Source organism: Anomalospiza imberbis, unplaced genomic scaffold, assembly GCF_031753505.1.
Source record: "Anomalospiza imberbis isolate Cuckoo-Finch-1a 21T00152 unplaced genomic scaffold, ASM3175350v1 scaffold_126, whole genome shotgun sequence".
In the NCBI taxonomy this organism is placed as follows: Eukaryota; Metazoa; Chordata; class Aves; order Passeriformes; family Viduidae; genus Anomalospiza; species Anomalospiza imberbis.
In genome coordinates this window covers 214,112-226,745 of record NW_027099658.1, presented here as the reverse complement: position 1 = coordinate 226,745, position 12,634 = coordinate 214,112, and the positions used below count along the sequence as shown (strand labels likewise).

Genomic DNA, 12,634 nt, shown 5'->3' with positions numbered 1-12,634 from the left:
ACTGGAGCCTTCCCGTGGCTCCCCAGCACCCAAGACCATCAGCCCCAGCTCGGAAACACTGCCTAACAGGGTTTGCCAATATTTTTTCCTGTTAGATCGTTGAAGGGATTTTGAAAGTAACATTCTTTGGCAACTTCTTCGAGGAACAAAAGTGACACGCTTCTAAGCAGTAAAAGGTTTATTGGTTTCCTCGTATTTTCTATCTGGTACCCGTCTGCTTCCTTCGGTGTTCCGGAAAATAATGAAAATCTAACAAATTCTTCGGAGAAGGTTCTGGATCCGCTATGAGGAGAGGTCTCTAAATTCACTCTTTCTCTTAAATACATTCTTTACATAGAGTTAAGTAGCTGCTCCTGTAACAGACAAAGATGTCGTGGTTTAGCTGACTGGACAACACCACGTGATGTTATCCACACCGGCACACTAAAACGCTTTTGTTCCCGGGGAGTTACGAAGTTGCAGGCTCTTCTCGAGGGCCTGAGTTAATTCTCAGGCAAAGGTCCCAAATGGTCATCGGGGGCAGAGTCCTGCGCATCCTCTTTGTCCCAGGATATTTCCACTGTCTTTTCTGGTTTGTTCTTTCAAGGTCCAAGCAAGTCTTTGAAATCAGCAGCAATATAGTGATCGATTTCTTCAGGCGCTTGAGGCAGTGTGTCACTCTCTTCTCTCTTCTTCCTTTTGGCTTTACTGAATGAGATTGCTCAAGGATAGCAAGACAGCACACATCCTTTTCCAAGAGAGCTTCCCTAAGAGCCACCTTGCTCTGAATGTCTCCCTAACCCTATCCAAGCCCATCAAGGAGTGCTTCACTTTCAAGAGAAAGCAGTGCGGAAGCATCTGAGGTTGGAGTCTAAAGGCAGGAACAAGAGTCCTTTTTAATTAGCCACATCATTTAAGTGACTTTTCACTTAATACATGGTGAGACAGAAATCAAGGTATTTAGCATAAGACTACTTTCCTGCCAGTAGAAATGCCAAGAGCGAATTCGGTTTGCTCACAGACCTGCAAATCTCAAGGTCCCTGTACGGACCGTTCTCACCTTCACTTCCGGCAGCGAACAGACGGACCAGAAAGAAAAGACGACACTAGGTGCTGCTGTTGGAGGTCCCAGGTGAGGCCCGACGTCGCTGGCGGGAGCGGTTGCTCCTGCGGGACATCCCTGACGGCGTCCCCCTGCGCCTGGGCCTCTCAGCGCTGGCTGCTGTCCTCCTGCTCCTGCCACGGCGACTCCTGGGGCAGGCAGGTGCACTTAGGGCCCGGCCTTGCTGGCGGGCGCGGCTGCGTCCGGGGCATGCCCGTGGCGATGTTTGCCTTCGCCTGGGCCTCTCAGCGCTTGCTGCTGTCCTGTGGCTCATGTCACGGCGACTCCTGGACTGGACAGGTGGGCTCTGGGCCTGACCTTGCTGGTGGGCGCGGCTGCGTCCGGGGGATGCCCGTGGCGATGTCTGCCTTCGCCCGGGCGTCTCAGTCCTTGGTCTTGTCCTGCTGCTCCTGTCACGGCGACTCCTGGGGCGGACAGGTGCACTTAGGGCCCGACCTTGCTGGCGGGCGCGGCTGCGTCCGGGGGATGCCCGTGAAGGTGTCTCCCTTCGCCTGGGCCTCTCAGCCCTTGTCGTTGTCCTGCTGCTCCTGTCACGGCGACTCCTCAGTCGGACGGGTCCATCTGGGGCCCGACCTGGCTGGCGAGAGCGGGTTCGCCTGCGGCCGGGCCCAGCACGTCTGGAATGGACCCTGTCCCCAGAGTCAGGGGAGTTGTTGTACGTTGACCTTGATGTGCTGGGGCTGCTGGTGGCCAGCGAGGAAGACGGCAGAGACTGCTGCCATGCTGTGTGTTGCTGGCTGCTGCGGCCGCTGGGCTCTGCAGAGGAAGACTGGGGATCCAGCCCCGATGGCACCGGGGTGCGGGAGCTGGGGCTGATGGCCTCAGATTCTGGGGAGCCATGAGCAGGCTCCAGTCCTGACTGTCTGATCCGGCTGGGGCCACTGAGCTCTGACTCATCCCTGGAAGCTGTAAGGCCAAGCAGGAATGTCAAAGACCACCCAGGCCCGAGGCAAGCCAGGCCAGAGCAGAACCCCCAGCCCTTCAGGAGCAGAGGGGCTCTGCCCAGCCCGGCCTGGGCACTGTCCCCAGCCCAGGGGCACCGGCTGCTTTGCCTCATACCCGTTCCGAGACCAGCACAGCTGTCACACTCCCAGCTCTGTATGCGGTTTCTCAGGCCAGAGCAGCGCCTGTGGGTGCCCTCAGCAGCGCAGGAGGAGCACAGGAGCAGTTCCCAGGGCCTGAGGAGGCAAAGGGGCTCATGGACAACGTGTCCACAGCACAGGATTGTCCAGACACGTTCTTCTCTTTCTTTCCCCCTTGAGCCCTTGAAGTGACACACGTACCCTGCAGAGCCTCAGGTGCAGCTCCCCAACTTACCCCTCTTCCTCTGCCTCCTCCCTGCCTCCCGGGTAAAGGCAGTCCCTGGCATTGCACCTGCTGTGCCGCTCTCCTAGATCCGCAAAGGCGTCGTTGTCCTCCCATGTTGGCAGTCTGATGGAGAAAGGGAAAGCTGATGAGTTTCTGATGTCGTGCCCTCATGGAGGTACAGGTTGTCCCTGCTCTTTCTCCAGCGCTTTTCCAAGTCCTGCGTGAAGTTGAAGCCCAGACTCACGGGACAGGGCAGGGCCAGGACTGCTGGGGCAGGGCCTGGCACAGCACAGCACTTGCACCTCCTGTCCTGGGAGCCAGGCAGAAGGACACCAACCTGAAAGGGATTCGGATCCCCACGATGAACATTTGTACAAGAAATTCTCCCGTGTCCCTGCACAGGGGGCAGCGGAGGGAAAAAAGACCAGCGCGCATGGCCTGTCCCTGCAGGGCAAACAGAAGCAGGGTGAGCAAGGCCCTGGTGCCGCTGGGCACCTGCTGTGGCCCGGGGCTGAGGGGATGGCTCCTACCTGGATGCAGTCCCTGTGGAACCAGGCCCTTTTGCACGCTGGGCACACCAGGGTTCGGAAGGTCTTTCTATCCTCCACAGGCTCCATGCAGATGGGGCAGTCGGTGCCCGGCTCTGGAGTCGCCTCCACGTCCTGCTCTGGACGGTGCTCAGGGCAGAAGGAGCTGGAGGAAAATGGATGGGCAAAGTGAGAAATGCAACACCGTTCCACAGGGGTGGCCAGAAGGGGCGAGGAGGTACCTGTATGGGGTAACGTATACATTGACACAGCCGCCCTCCTTGGCACAGGGCAGGTGGAACCATCTGTCACAGTCCTCCTTGCAACACATGATGGTTGCCCCGCTCTGGCCACAGACGCAGCAGCGCTGGAAAGAGCCAAGCAGCGCCATCAGCAGCAGCCTCGGGGCCTCCCCAGGCAGCCCCACGGCTCCGGGCAGGGCGTAGGATGTGGCCACTGCTGGGCCTCAGCCCACAGAGCCGTCTGGTGGAGGAGCCTCCTGTGCCAGAGCCTCGGTGCAGCTGCCGGGAGCCAGACTTTGTCCCCCAGCCGGCCGGAAGGGCAGGCCTTTCATTCCAAGTGTCTGGGCTCAGCTCTGGCAAACCTCGCCTGGCACAAATCTCCCTGCTCTTGTCAGGCGCTCACCTTTTGTGCCGCCCGCCAGACTGCAATTTGGATATCTCGAGGAAGAAACCCCACGAGTCCGACACGACGGTTCTCTTGACGAGAAAGTAGAGTGGCAAAGAACTGCAGCAAAGGGGACGAGCAGATGAGGAGAGAGAGGCAGGAATTGCCCGTTGCAATGGTGGAGGGAGCACCCAGAGCCACTCACCAGGCAGAACGCGTGGGCACAGAGCCCGCACTTCTCCAGTTGGTCGCCGCAGATGTCCGGGTCGGCCTCTGCACGGCGACACAGCACGCAGGCTGCAGGGGACAGAGCCAATGGCAGCGGGCATGAGCACCTCTGCGGGGCTCTTTGGCTGCAGCAGCATCGGCCCCAAGGGCTGCTCCGTCCCTGCCTGCCTGCCTGCCTGCCTGGCTGATGGGCAGGGCCGGAGGCCTTGCAGAGCAGGGGCCATTGCGGGCACGGGTGTCCCAGGAGCTGCCCCCCGGCCCAGCTGGGCCCCACTTGGGGAGGAAGGAGGCTCCCAGCCACGGCATGGCTGAGCAGCTCCCGCCTCGCCCTGCCTCTGCCCTGGGCCCCACATCGCCTGCCACAAGCGTCCCTGGGCCAGGCTGTGGGAGGGCGGCTTTGCCCTCACCTGGCTGCCGGGCACCAGGGCCCTCCTGCTTGCTGTCACGCATGGCAGCTGTCAGCGGGGAGTCCCTGTCCAGAACTGCCACAGTCTCCTCCAGGTGCTGGTCCTCTCTCTCTGTGGGAAAAAGAGGAGTGTGGGGAGTTTGCAGAACAGGCCCAGGGCCACGAGGGCACTGCTCCCTGCTCAGCCCCGCGTGAGCCCTGCTCCCGTCCGCCTTCTCCTGCCGTCGTCGCTTCGAGGAACACCGCAGACGGCTCCGCTTGTTCCTCCGCCGATTCTGGGAAGAGAGAGGCAGGTGAGCCTGCAGCACAGGCCCAGAGCCCCGAGGTGTGGGGTTCCCCTGGTCGCTGGGCAGCAGCGTCCCTGCCCTGCCTTCTCCTCCCGTTGTCAGGTCGCACTGAGCCACGGCCTGAGCCCAGCGTTGCCTCTTGTGGCCTTGGTCGCACGGGTCACAATGGCCACGCTGACATCAGCATCGTGCAGCCAACATTGGGCAGCCATGGCCTCAGGTGCCTGGCAACCACTTGAGGCGGCCCCCTTGGGAACCCAGGTTCTGGGATGGCTGCGAAGGTTTGGTCAGCAGGGAACCAGGCAGGGACTCCTGCAGCAAGTGCAGGGTCAAATGCCAGGCCCCGAGGCAACCATCGGGCACTGCTCTGCTGCTGCTCCTGGTGCTGCTCCTGCAAGTTTCATACAGACACGGAGCTACCTGCTCTGTCTCAACCCTGTTCAGCACTGGACAGCAGGACACAGTAAAATGTTGTCTTGGGTATATGATCGAATTATTCAAAGTCCTGCAAAGACTCACATTCAAAGCACACACACGAAAAAAAAAAAAAACCAAACCCTGCTACAAACATTGAATTGACACAAAAAGCATATTCCTCTTCAGAAACACAGGCTAACACTTGGGGCCAATGCTTTTTCCTATTAGATCTTTGAAAGGATTTCAAAAGTAACATTGGCAACTTCTTCGAGGAACAAACGGGAAATGCTTCTGACCTCTACAAGTAGATTTATTAATTTGCTTTCACTTTCCTTTTGGAATCCTTACGCTTGGCCTGGCATTCCAGAAAATCATGGAAATCCAACATAATATTAGAGGAAGTTTCTGAAGTCAGTGTTTTTCTCAAAGGCTTTCTTTACATACCTACAAGAAACTGCTCCTCTAACATAAAGAGATGCAGTGGTTTCCCTGACTGGACATCACAAGATGACGTTATACACTCCTCTATACTAGAAAACTTCTGCTGCCTGGTAATTACAAAGCTTCAAGCTCTTCTAGAGGCTTTCCCCTGTGCAACTTCACGAGGCCCCTCTCTGCTCAACCCTCAAGCCTGTCCAGGTCTCACTGAAAGGCAGCACAGCCGTGTGGTTCACCAGCCCCTGCTCCCGCTTCTGTCCCATCCGCAAACGTGCTGAGGGAGCGCTCCGTCCCTTCTGCCAGGTCGCTGGGGAATAAGGCAAACAAGAGTGGCCCCAGCACGGCCCCCTGAGCTCGCAGCTGTCTGGGTTTGGAGCTCCACTGCCCACTTCTCCACGCCACTGTCCCTGAGCTGCCCCATGACCGTGATAAGGGAGGCCGGGACAAAGCCTTGCTGGAGTCCCGGCTGACAACAGCCACTGCTCTCCCCTCACAAACCCAGCCAGTCAGTGCAGCAGAGGTGGCTATGAGATTGGCCAAGCATGGTTTTCTGTCGCAGTAGAGATGGACACGAGACATACACATACACCTGTGCAGTGACAACAACGGCTTCTTCTTTATTACAAGTTGTTCTCAAGTTTTATACCCCTAAAAAAGTGTGATCCTAAGCCACTAGTTACATCAAAACAGCTCATCCTATTCAATGGGCAAAGCAATAGCTTATTGTATTCTATTGGTGCAAAGCATTTAACGTCAATAATTCATTGGCAAGAGCTTACCACAAATTATTAAGGCACGTACGCTGCCGACTAAGGCACGTGTCCTCTAACTACAAGTAACCCTGACGTGTTTTCCAGTTTCCATGCGGACGGCCTTGTTTGCGTCCTTGCCATGGATAAACCCGTATTTTATGAATTTCTTCTTCTGCGAACTCAGTTGTTTGCCCTGCAGAACAGCTGCTAAGCCCATCCAGTTTTCTCTTCCTGCTATTCCACACGCTTAGAGATGACATCCAAGAGGAGATATTCTGTCACCTTTCTGGGGATGGAGCTGAGGCTGATGGGCCTGCAGTTTCCTGGCTCCTTCTTAGTGCCCTTTTGGAAGACTGGAGAGATGCTGGCTTTCCTCCACTGCTCACGCCTCTCTCGGGGGCTACAGCCTTCCCTGACCTGCTGGCAGAATGCCCTGTGCCAGAGGCAGGAGCAGAGATTTCCTTTGGCCCCAAAAGGCAACGCTGGGCTCAGGCCGTGGCTCAGTGCGACCTGACAACGGGAGGAGAAGGCAGGGCAGGGACGCTGCTGCCCAGCGACCAGAGGAACCCCACACCTCGGGGCTCTGGGCCTGTGCTGCAGGCTCACCTGCCTCTCCCTTCCCAGAATCGGCGGAGGAACAAGCGGAGCCGTCTGCGGTGGTCCTCGAGGCGACGACGGCAGGAGAAGGCGGACGGGAGCAGGGCTCACGCGGGGCTGAGCAGGGAGCAGTGCCCTCGTGGCCCTGGGCCTGTTCTGCAAACTCCCCACACTCCCCTTTTTCCCACAGAGAGAGAGGACCAGCACCTGGAGGAGACTGTGGCAGTTCTGGACAGGGACTCCCCGCCGACAGCTGCCATGCGCGACAGCAAGCAGGAGGGCCCTGGTGCCCGGCAGCCAGGTGAGGGCAAAGCCGCCCTCCCACAGCCTGGCCCAGGGACGCTTGTGGCAGGCGATGTGGGGCCCAGGGCAGAGGCAGGGGGAGGCAGGAGCTGCTCAGCCATGCCGTGGCTGGGAGCCTCCTTCCTCCCCAAGTGGGGCCCAGCTGGGCCGGGGGGCAGCTCCTGGGACACCCGTGCCCGCAATGGCCCCTGCTCTGCAAGGCCTCCGGCCCTGCCCATCAGCCAGGCAGGCAGGCAGGCAGGCAGGGACGGAGCAGCCCTTGGGGCCGATGCTGCTGCAGCCAAAGAGCCCCGCAGAGGTGCTCATGCCCGCTGCCATTGGCTCTGTCCCCTGCAGCCTGCGTGCTGTGTCGCCGTGCAGAGGCTGACTCCTGTGCTTCCCCAGGCCCTGGCAACAGCTCCTGTGCTGCCCAGGGCACCCACGGCCGCTGCTGGCTTCTCACTCTGACCAGAACCAGCTGGGGCGTGACAGCTCTGCTGCTCTGGGCACGGCTCTCGGGCAGAGCACCCGCGTGTCCCTGGGCTGGGGGCAGTGCCCAGGCCGGGCTTGGCAGAGCCCGTCCGCTCCTGGAGGGCTGGGGGCTCTGCTCTGTTCCGGCCTGGCCTGGGTCCATGAGAGCCTTTGGCATTCCCGCTTGCCCTTACAGCTGCCAGGCATGAGCCGGAGCTCAATGGCCTCAGCCTGGCCGGACAGTCAGGACTGGAGCCTTCCCGTGGCTCCCCAGCACCCAAGACCATCAGCCCCAGCTCGGAAACACTGCCTAACAGGGTTTGCCAATATTTTTTCCTGTTAGATCGTTGAAGGGATTTTGAAAGTAACATTCTTTGGCAACTTCTTCGAGGAACAAAAGTGACACGCTTCTAAGCAGTAAAAGGTTTATTGGTTTCCTCGTATTTTCTATCTGGTACCCGTCTGCTTCCTTCGGTGTTCCGGAAAATAATGAAAATCTAACAAATTCTTCGGAGAAGGTTCTGGATCCGCTATGAGGAGAGGTCTCTAAATTCACTCTTTCTCTTAAATACATTCTTTACATAGAGTTAAGTAGCTGCTCCTGTAACAGACAAAGATGTCGTGGTTTAGCTGACTGGACAACACCACGTGATGTTATCCACACCGGCACACTAAAACGCTTTTGTTCCCGGGGAGTTACGAAGTTGCAGGCTCTTCTCGAGGGCCTGAGTTAATTCTCAGGCAAAGGTCCCAAATGGTCATCGGGGGCAGAGTCCTGCGCATCCTCTTTGTCCCAGGATATTTCCACTGTCTTTTCTGGTTTGTTCTTTCAAGGTCCAAGCAAGTCTTTGAAATCAGCAGCAATATAGTGATCGATTTCTTCAGGCGCTTGAGGCAGTGTGTCACTCTCTTCTCTCTTCTTCCTTTTGGCTTTACTGAATGAGATTGCTCAAGGATAGCAAGACAGCACACATCCTTTTCCAAGAGAGCTTCCCTAAGAGCCACCTTGCTCTGAATGTCTCCCTAACCCTATCCAAGCCCATCAAGGAGTGCTTCACTTTCAAGAGAAAGCAGTGCGGAAGCATCTGAGGTTGGAGTCTAAAGGCAGGAACAAGAGTCCTTTTTAATTAGCCACATCATTTAAGTGACTTTTCACTTAATACATGGTGAGACAGAAATCAAGGTATTTAGCATAAGACTACTTTCCTGCCAGTAGAAATGCCAAGAGCGAATTCGGTTTGCTCACAGACCTGCAAATCTCAAGGTCCCTGTACGGACCGTTCTCACCTTCACTTCCGGCAGCGAACAGACGGACCAGAAAGAAAAGACGACACTAGGTGCTGCTGTTGGAGGTCCCAGGTGAGGCCCGACGTCGCTGGCGGGAGCGGTTGCTCCTGCGGGACATCCCTGACGGCGTCCCCCTGCGCCTGGGCCTCTCAGCGCTGGCTGCTGTCCTCCTGCTCCTGCCACGGCGACTCCTGGGGCAGGCAGGTGCACTTAGGGCCCGGCCTTGCTGGCGGGCGCGGCTGCGTCCGGGGCATGCCCGTGGCGATGTTTGCCTTCGCCTGGGCCTCTCAGCGCTTGCTGCTGTCCTGTGGCTCATGTCACGGCGACTCCTGGACTGGACAGGTGGGCTCTGGGCCTGACCTTGCTGGTGGGCGCGGCTGCGTCCGGGGGATGCCCGTGGCGATGTCTGCCTTCGCCCGGGCGTCTCAGTCCTTGGTCTTGTCCTGCTGCTCCTGTCACGGCGACTCCTGGGGCGGACAGGTGCACTTAGGGCCCGACCTTGCTGGCGGGCGCGGCTGCGTCCGGGGGATGCCCGTGAAGGTGTCTCCCTTCGCCTGGGCCTCTCAGCCCTTGTTGTTGTCCTGCTGCTCCTGTCACGGCGACTCCTCAATCGGACGGGTCCATCTGGGGCCCGACCTGGCTGGCGAGAGCGGGTTCGCCTGCGGCCGGGCCCAGCACGTCTGGAATGGACCCTGTCCCCAGAGTCAGGGGAGTTGTTGTACGTTGACCTTGATGTGCTGGGGCTGCTGGTGGCCAGCGAGGAAGACGGCAGAGACTGCTGCCATGCTGTGTGTTGCTGGCTGCTGCGGCCGCTGGGCTCTGCAGAGGAAGACTGGGGATCCAGCCCCGATGGCACCGGGGTGCGGGAGCTGGGGCTGATGGCCTCAGATTCTGGGGAGCCATGAGCAGGCTCCAGTCCTGACTGTCTGATCCGGCTGGGGCCACTGAGCTCTGACTCATCCCTGGAAGCTGTAAGGCCAAGCAGGAATGTCAAAGACCACCCAGGCCCGAGGCAAGCCAGGCCAGAGCAGAACCCCCAGCCCTTCAGGAGCAGAGGGGCTCTGCCCAGCCCGGCCTGGGCACTGTCCCCAGCCCAGGGGCACCGGCTGCTTTGCCTCATACCCGTTCCGAGACCAGCACAGCTGTCACACTCCCAGCTCTGTATGCGGTTTCTCAGGCCAGAGCAGCGCCTGTGGGTGCCCTCAGCAGCGCAGGAGGAGCACAGGAGCAGTTCCCAGGGCCTGAGGAGGCAAAGGGGCTCATGGACAACGTGTCCACAGCACAGGATTGTCCAGACACGTTCTTCTCTTTCTTTCCCCCTTGAGCCCTTGAAGTGACACACGTACCCTGCAGAGCCTCAGGTGCAGCTCCCCAACTTACCCCTCTTCCTCTGCCTCCTCCCTGCCTCCCGGGTAAAGGCAGTCCCTGGCATTGCACCTGCTGTGCCGCTCTCCTAGATCCGCAAAGGCGTCGTTGTCCTCCCATGTTGGCAGTCTGATGGAGAAAGGGAAAGCTGATGAGTTTCTGATGTCGTGCCCTCATGGAGGTACAGGTTGTCCCTGCTCTTTCTCCAGCGCTTTTCCAAGTCCTGCGTGAAGTTGAAGCCCAGACTCACGGGACAGGGCAGGGCCAGGACTGCTGGGGCAGGGCCTGGCACAGCACAGCACTTGCACCTCCTGTCCTGGGAGCCAGGCAGAAGGACACCAACCTGAAAGGGATTCGGATCCCCACGATGAACATTTGTACAAGAAATTCTCCCGTGTCCCTGCACAGGGGGCAGCGGAGGGAAAAAAGACCAGCGCGCATGGCCTGTCCCTGCAGGGCAAACAGAAGCAGGGTGAGCAAGGCCCTGGTGCCGCTGGGCACCTGCTGTGGCCCGGGGCTGAGGGGATGGCTCCTACCTGGATGCAGTCCCTGTGGAACCAGGCCCTTTTGCACGCTGGGCACACCAGGGTTCGGAAGGTCTTTCTATCCTCCACAGGCTCCATGCAGATGGGGCAGTCGGTGCCCGGCTCTGGAGTCGCCTCCACGTCCTGCTCTGGACGGTGCTCAGGGCAGAAGGAGCTGGAGGAAAATGGATGGGCAAAGTGAGAAATGCAACACCGTTCCACAGGGGTGGCCAGAAGGGGCGAGGAGGTACCTGTATGGGGTAACGTATACATTGACACAGCCGCCCTCCTTGGCACAGGGCAGGTGGAACCATCTGTCACAGTCCTCCTTGCAACACATGATGGTTGCCCCGCTCTGGCCACAGACGCAGCAGCGCTGGAAAGAGCCAAGCAGCGCCATCAGCAGCAGCCTCGGGGCCTCCCCAGGCAGCCCCACGGCTCCGGGCAGGGCGTAGGATGTGGCCACTGCTGGGCCTCAGCCCACAGAGCCGTCTGGTGGAGGAGCCTCCTGTGCCAGAGCCTCGGTGCAGCTGCCGGGAGCCAGACTTTGTCCCCCAGCTGGCCGGAAGGGCAGGCCTTTCATTCCAAGTGTCTGGGCTCAGCTCTGGCAAACCTCGCCTGGCACAAATCTCCCTGCTCTTGTCAGGCGCTCACCTTTTGTGCCGCCCGCCAGACTGCAATTTGGATATCTCGAGGAAGAAACCCCATGAGTCCGACACGACGGTTCTCTTGACGAGAAAGTAGAGTGGCAAAGAACTGCAGCAAAGGGGACGAGCAGATGAGGAGAGAGAGGCAGGAATTGCCCGTTGCAATGGTGGAGGGAGCACCCAGAGCCACTCACCAGGCAGAACGCGTGGGCACAGAGCCCGCACTTCTCCAGTTGGTCGCCGCAGATGTCCGGGTCGGCCTCTGCACGGCGACACAGCACGCAGGCTGCAGGGGACAGAGCCAATGGCGGCGGGCATGAGCACCTCTGCGGGGCTCTTTGGCTGCAGCAGCATCGGCCCCAAGGGCTGCTCCGTCCCTGCCTGCCTGCCTGCCTGCCTGGCTGATGGGCAGGGCCGGAGGCCTTGCAGAGCAGGGGCCATTGCGGGCACGGGTGTCCCAGGAGCTGCCCCCCGGCCCAGCTGGGCCCCACTTGGGGAGGAAGGAGGCTCCCAGCCACGGCATGGCTGAGCAGCTCCCGCCTCGCCCTGCCTCTGCCCTGGGCCCCACATCGCCTGCCACAAGCGTCCCTGGGCCAGGCTGTGGGAGGGCGGCTTTGCCCTCACCTGGCTGCCGGGCACCAGGGCCCTCCTGCTTGCTGTCACGCATGGCAGCTGTCGGCGGGGAGTCCCTGTCCAGAACTGCCACAGTCTCCTCCAGGTGCTGGTCCTCTCTCTCTGTGGGAAAAAGAGGAGTGTGGGGAGTTTGCAGAACAGGCCCAGGGCCACGAGGGCACTGCTCCCTGCTCAGCCCCGCGTGAGCCCTGCTCCCGTCCGCCTTCTCCTGCCGTCGTCGCCTCGAGGACCACCGCAGACGGCTCCGCTTGTTCCTCCGCCGATTCTGGGAAGGGTGAGGCAGGTGAGCCTGCAGCACAGGCCCAGAGCCCCGAGGTGTGGGGTTCCCCTGGTCGCTGGGCAGCAGCGTCCCTGCCCTGCCTTCTCCTCGCGTTGTCAGGTCGCACTGAGCCACGGCCTGAGCCCAGCGTTGCCTCTTGTGGCCTTGGTCGCACGGGTCACAATGGCCACGCTGACATCAGCATCGTGCAGCCAACATTGGGCAGCCATGGCCTCAGGTGCCTGGCAACCACTTGAGGCGGCCCCCTTGGGAACCCAGGTTCTGGGATGGCTGCGAAGGTTTGGTCAGCAGGGAACCAGGCAGGGACTCCTGCAGCAAGTGCAGGGTCAAATGCCAGGCCCCGAGGCAACCATCGGGCACTGCTCTGCTGCTGCTCCTGGTGCTGCTCCTGCAAGTTTCATACAGACACGGAGCTACCTGCTCTGTCTCAACCCTGTTCAGCACTGGACAGCAGGA

General features: G+C 59.6%; 2 long non-coding RNA genes across 2 annotated transcripts; both read right to left on the bottom strand.

The window, feature by feature from the left end:
• Positions 1 to 1,713: 1,713 nt before the first annotated feature.
• LOC137465998 (uncharacterized) lies at positions 1,714 to 2,537 on the bottom strand. The gene is made up of 3 exons (XR_010994936.1): positions 2,420 to 2,537; positions 2,162 to 2,280; positions 1,714 to 2,008 (listed from the first exon to the last, which is right to left on the bottom strand). It is a non-coding gene; the product is annotated as an uncharacterized lncRNA (long non-coding RNA).
• A 6,723-nt stretch (positions 2,538 to 9,260) lies between these two features.
• Positions 9,261 to 10,227, bottom strand: LOC137465992 (uncharacterized). The gene is made up of 3 exons (XR_010994930.1): positions 10,110 to 10,227; positions 9,852 to 9,970; positions 9,261 to 9,698 (listed from the first exon to the last, which is right to left on the bottom strand). It is a non-coding gene; the product is annotated as an uncharacterized lncRNA (long non-coding RNA).
• Between the last annotated feature and the right edge of the window lie 2,407 nt (positions 10,228 to 12,634).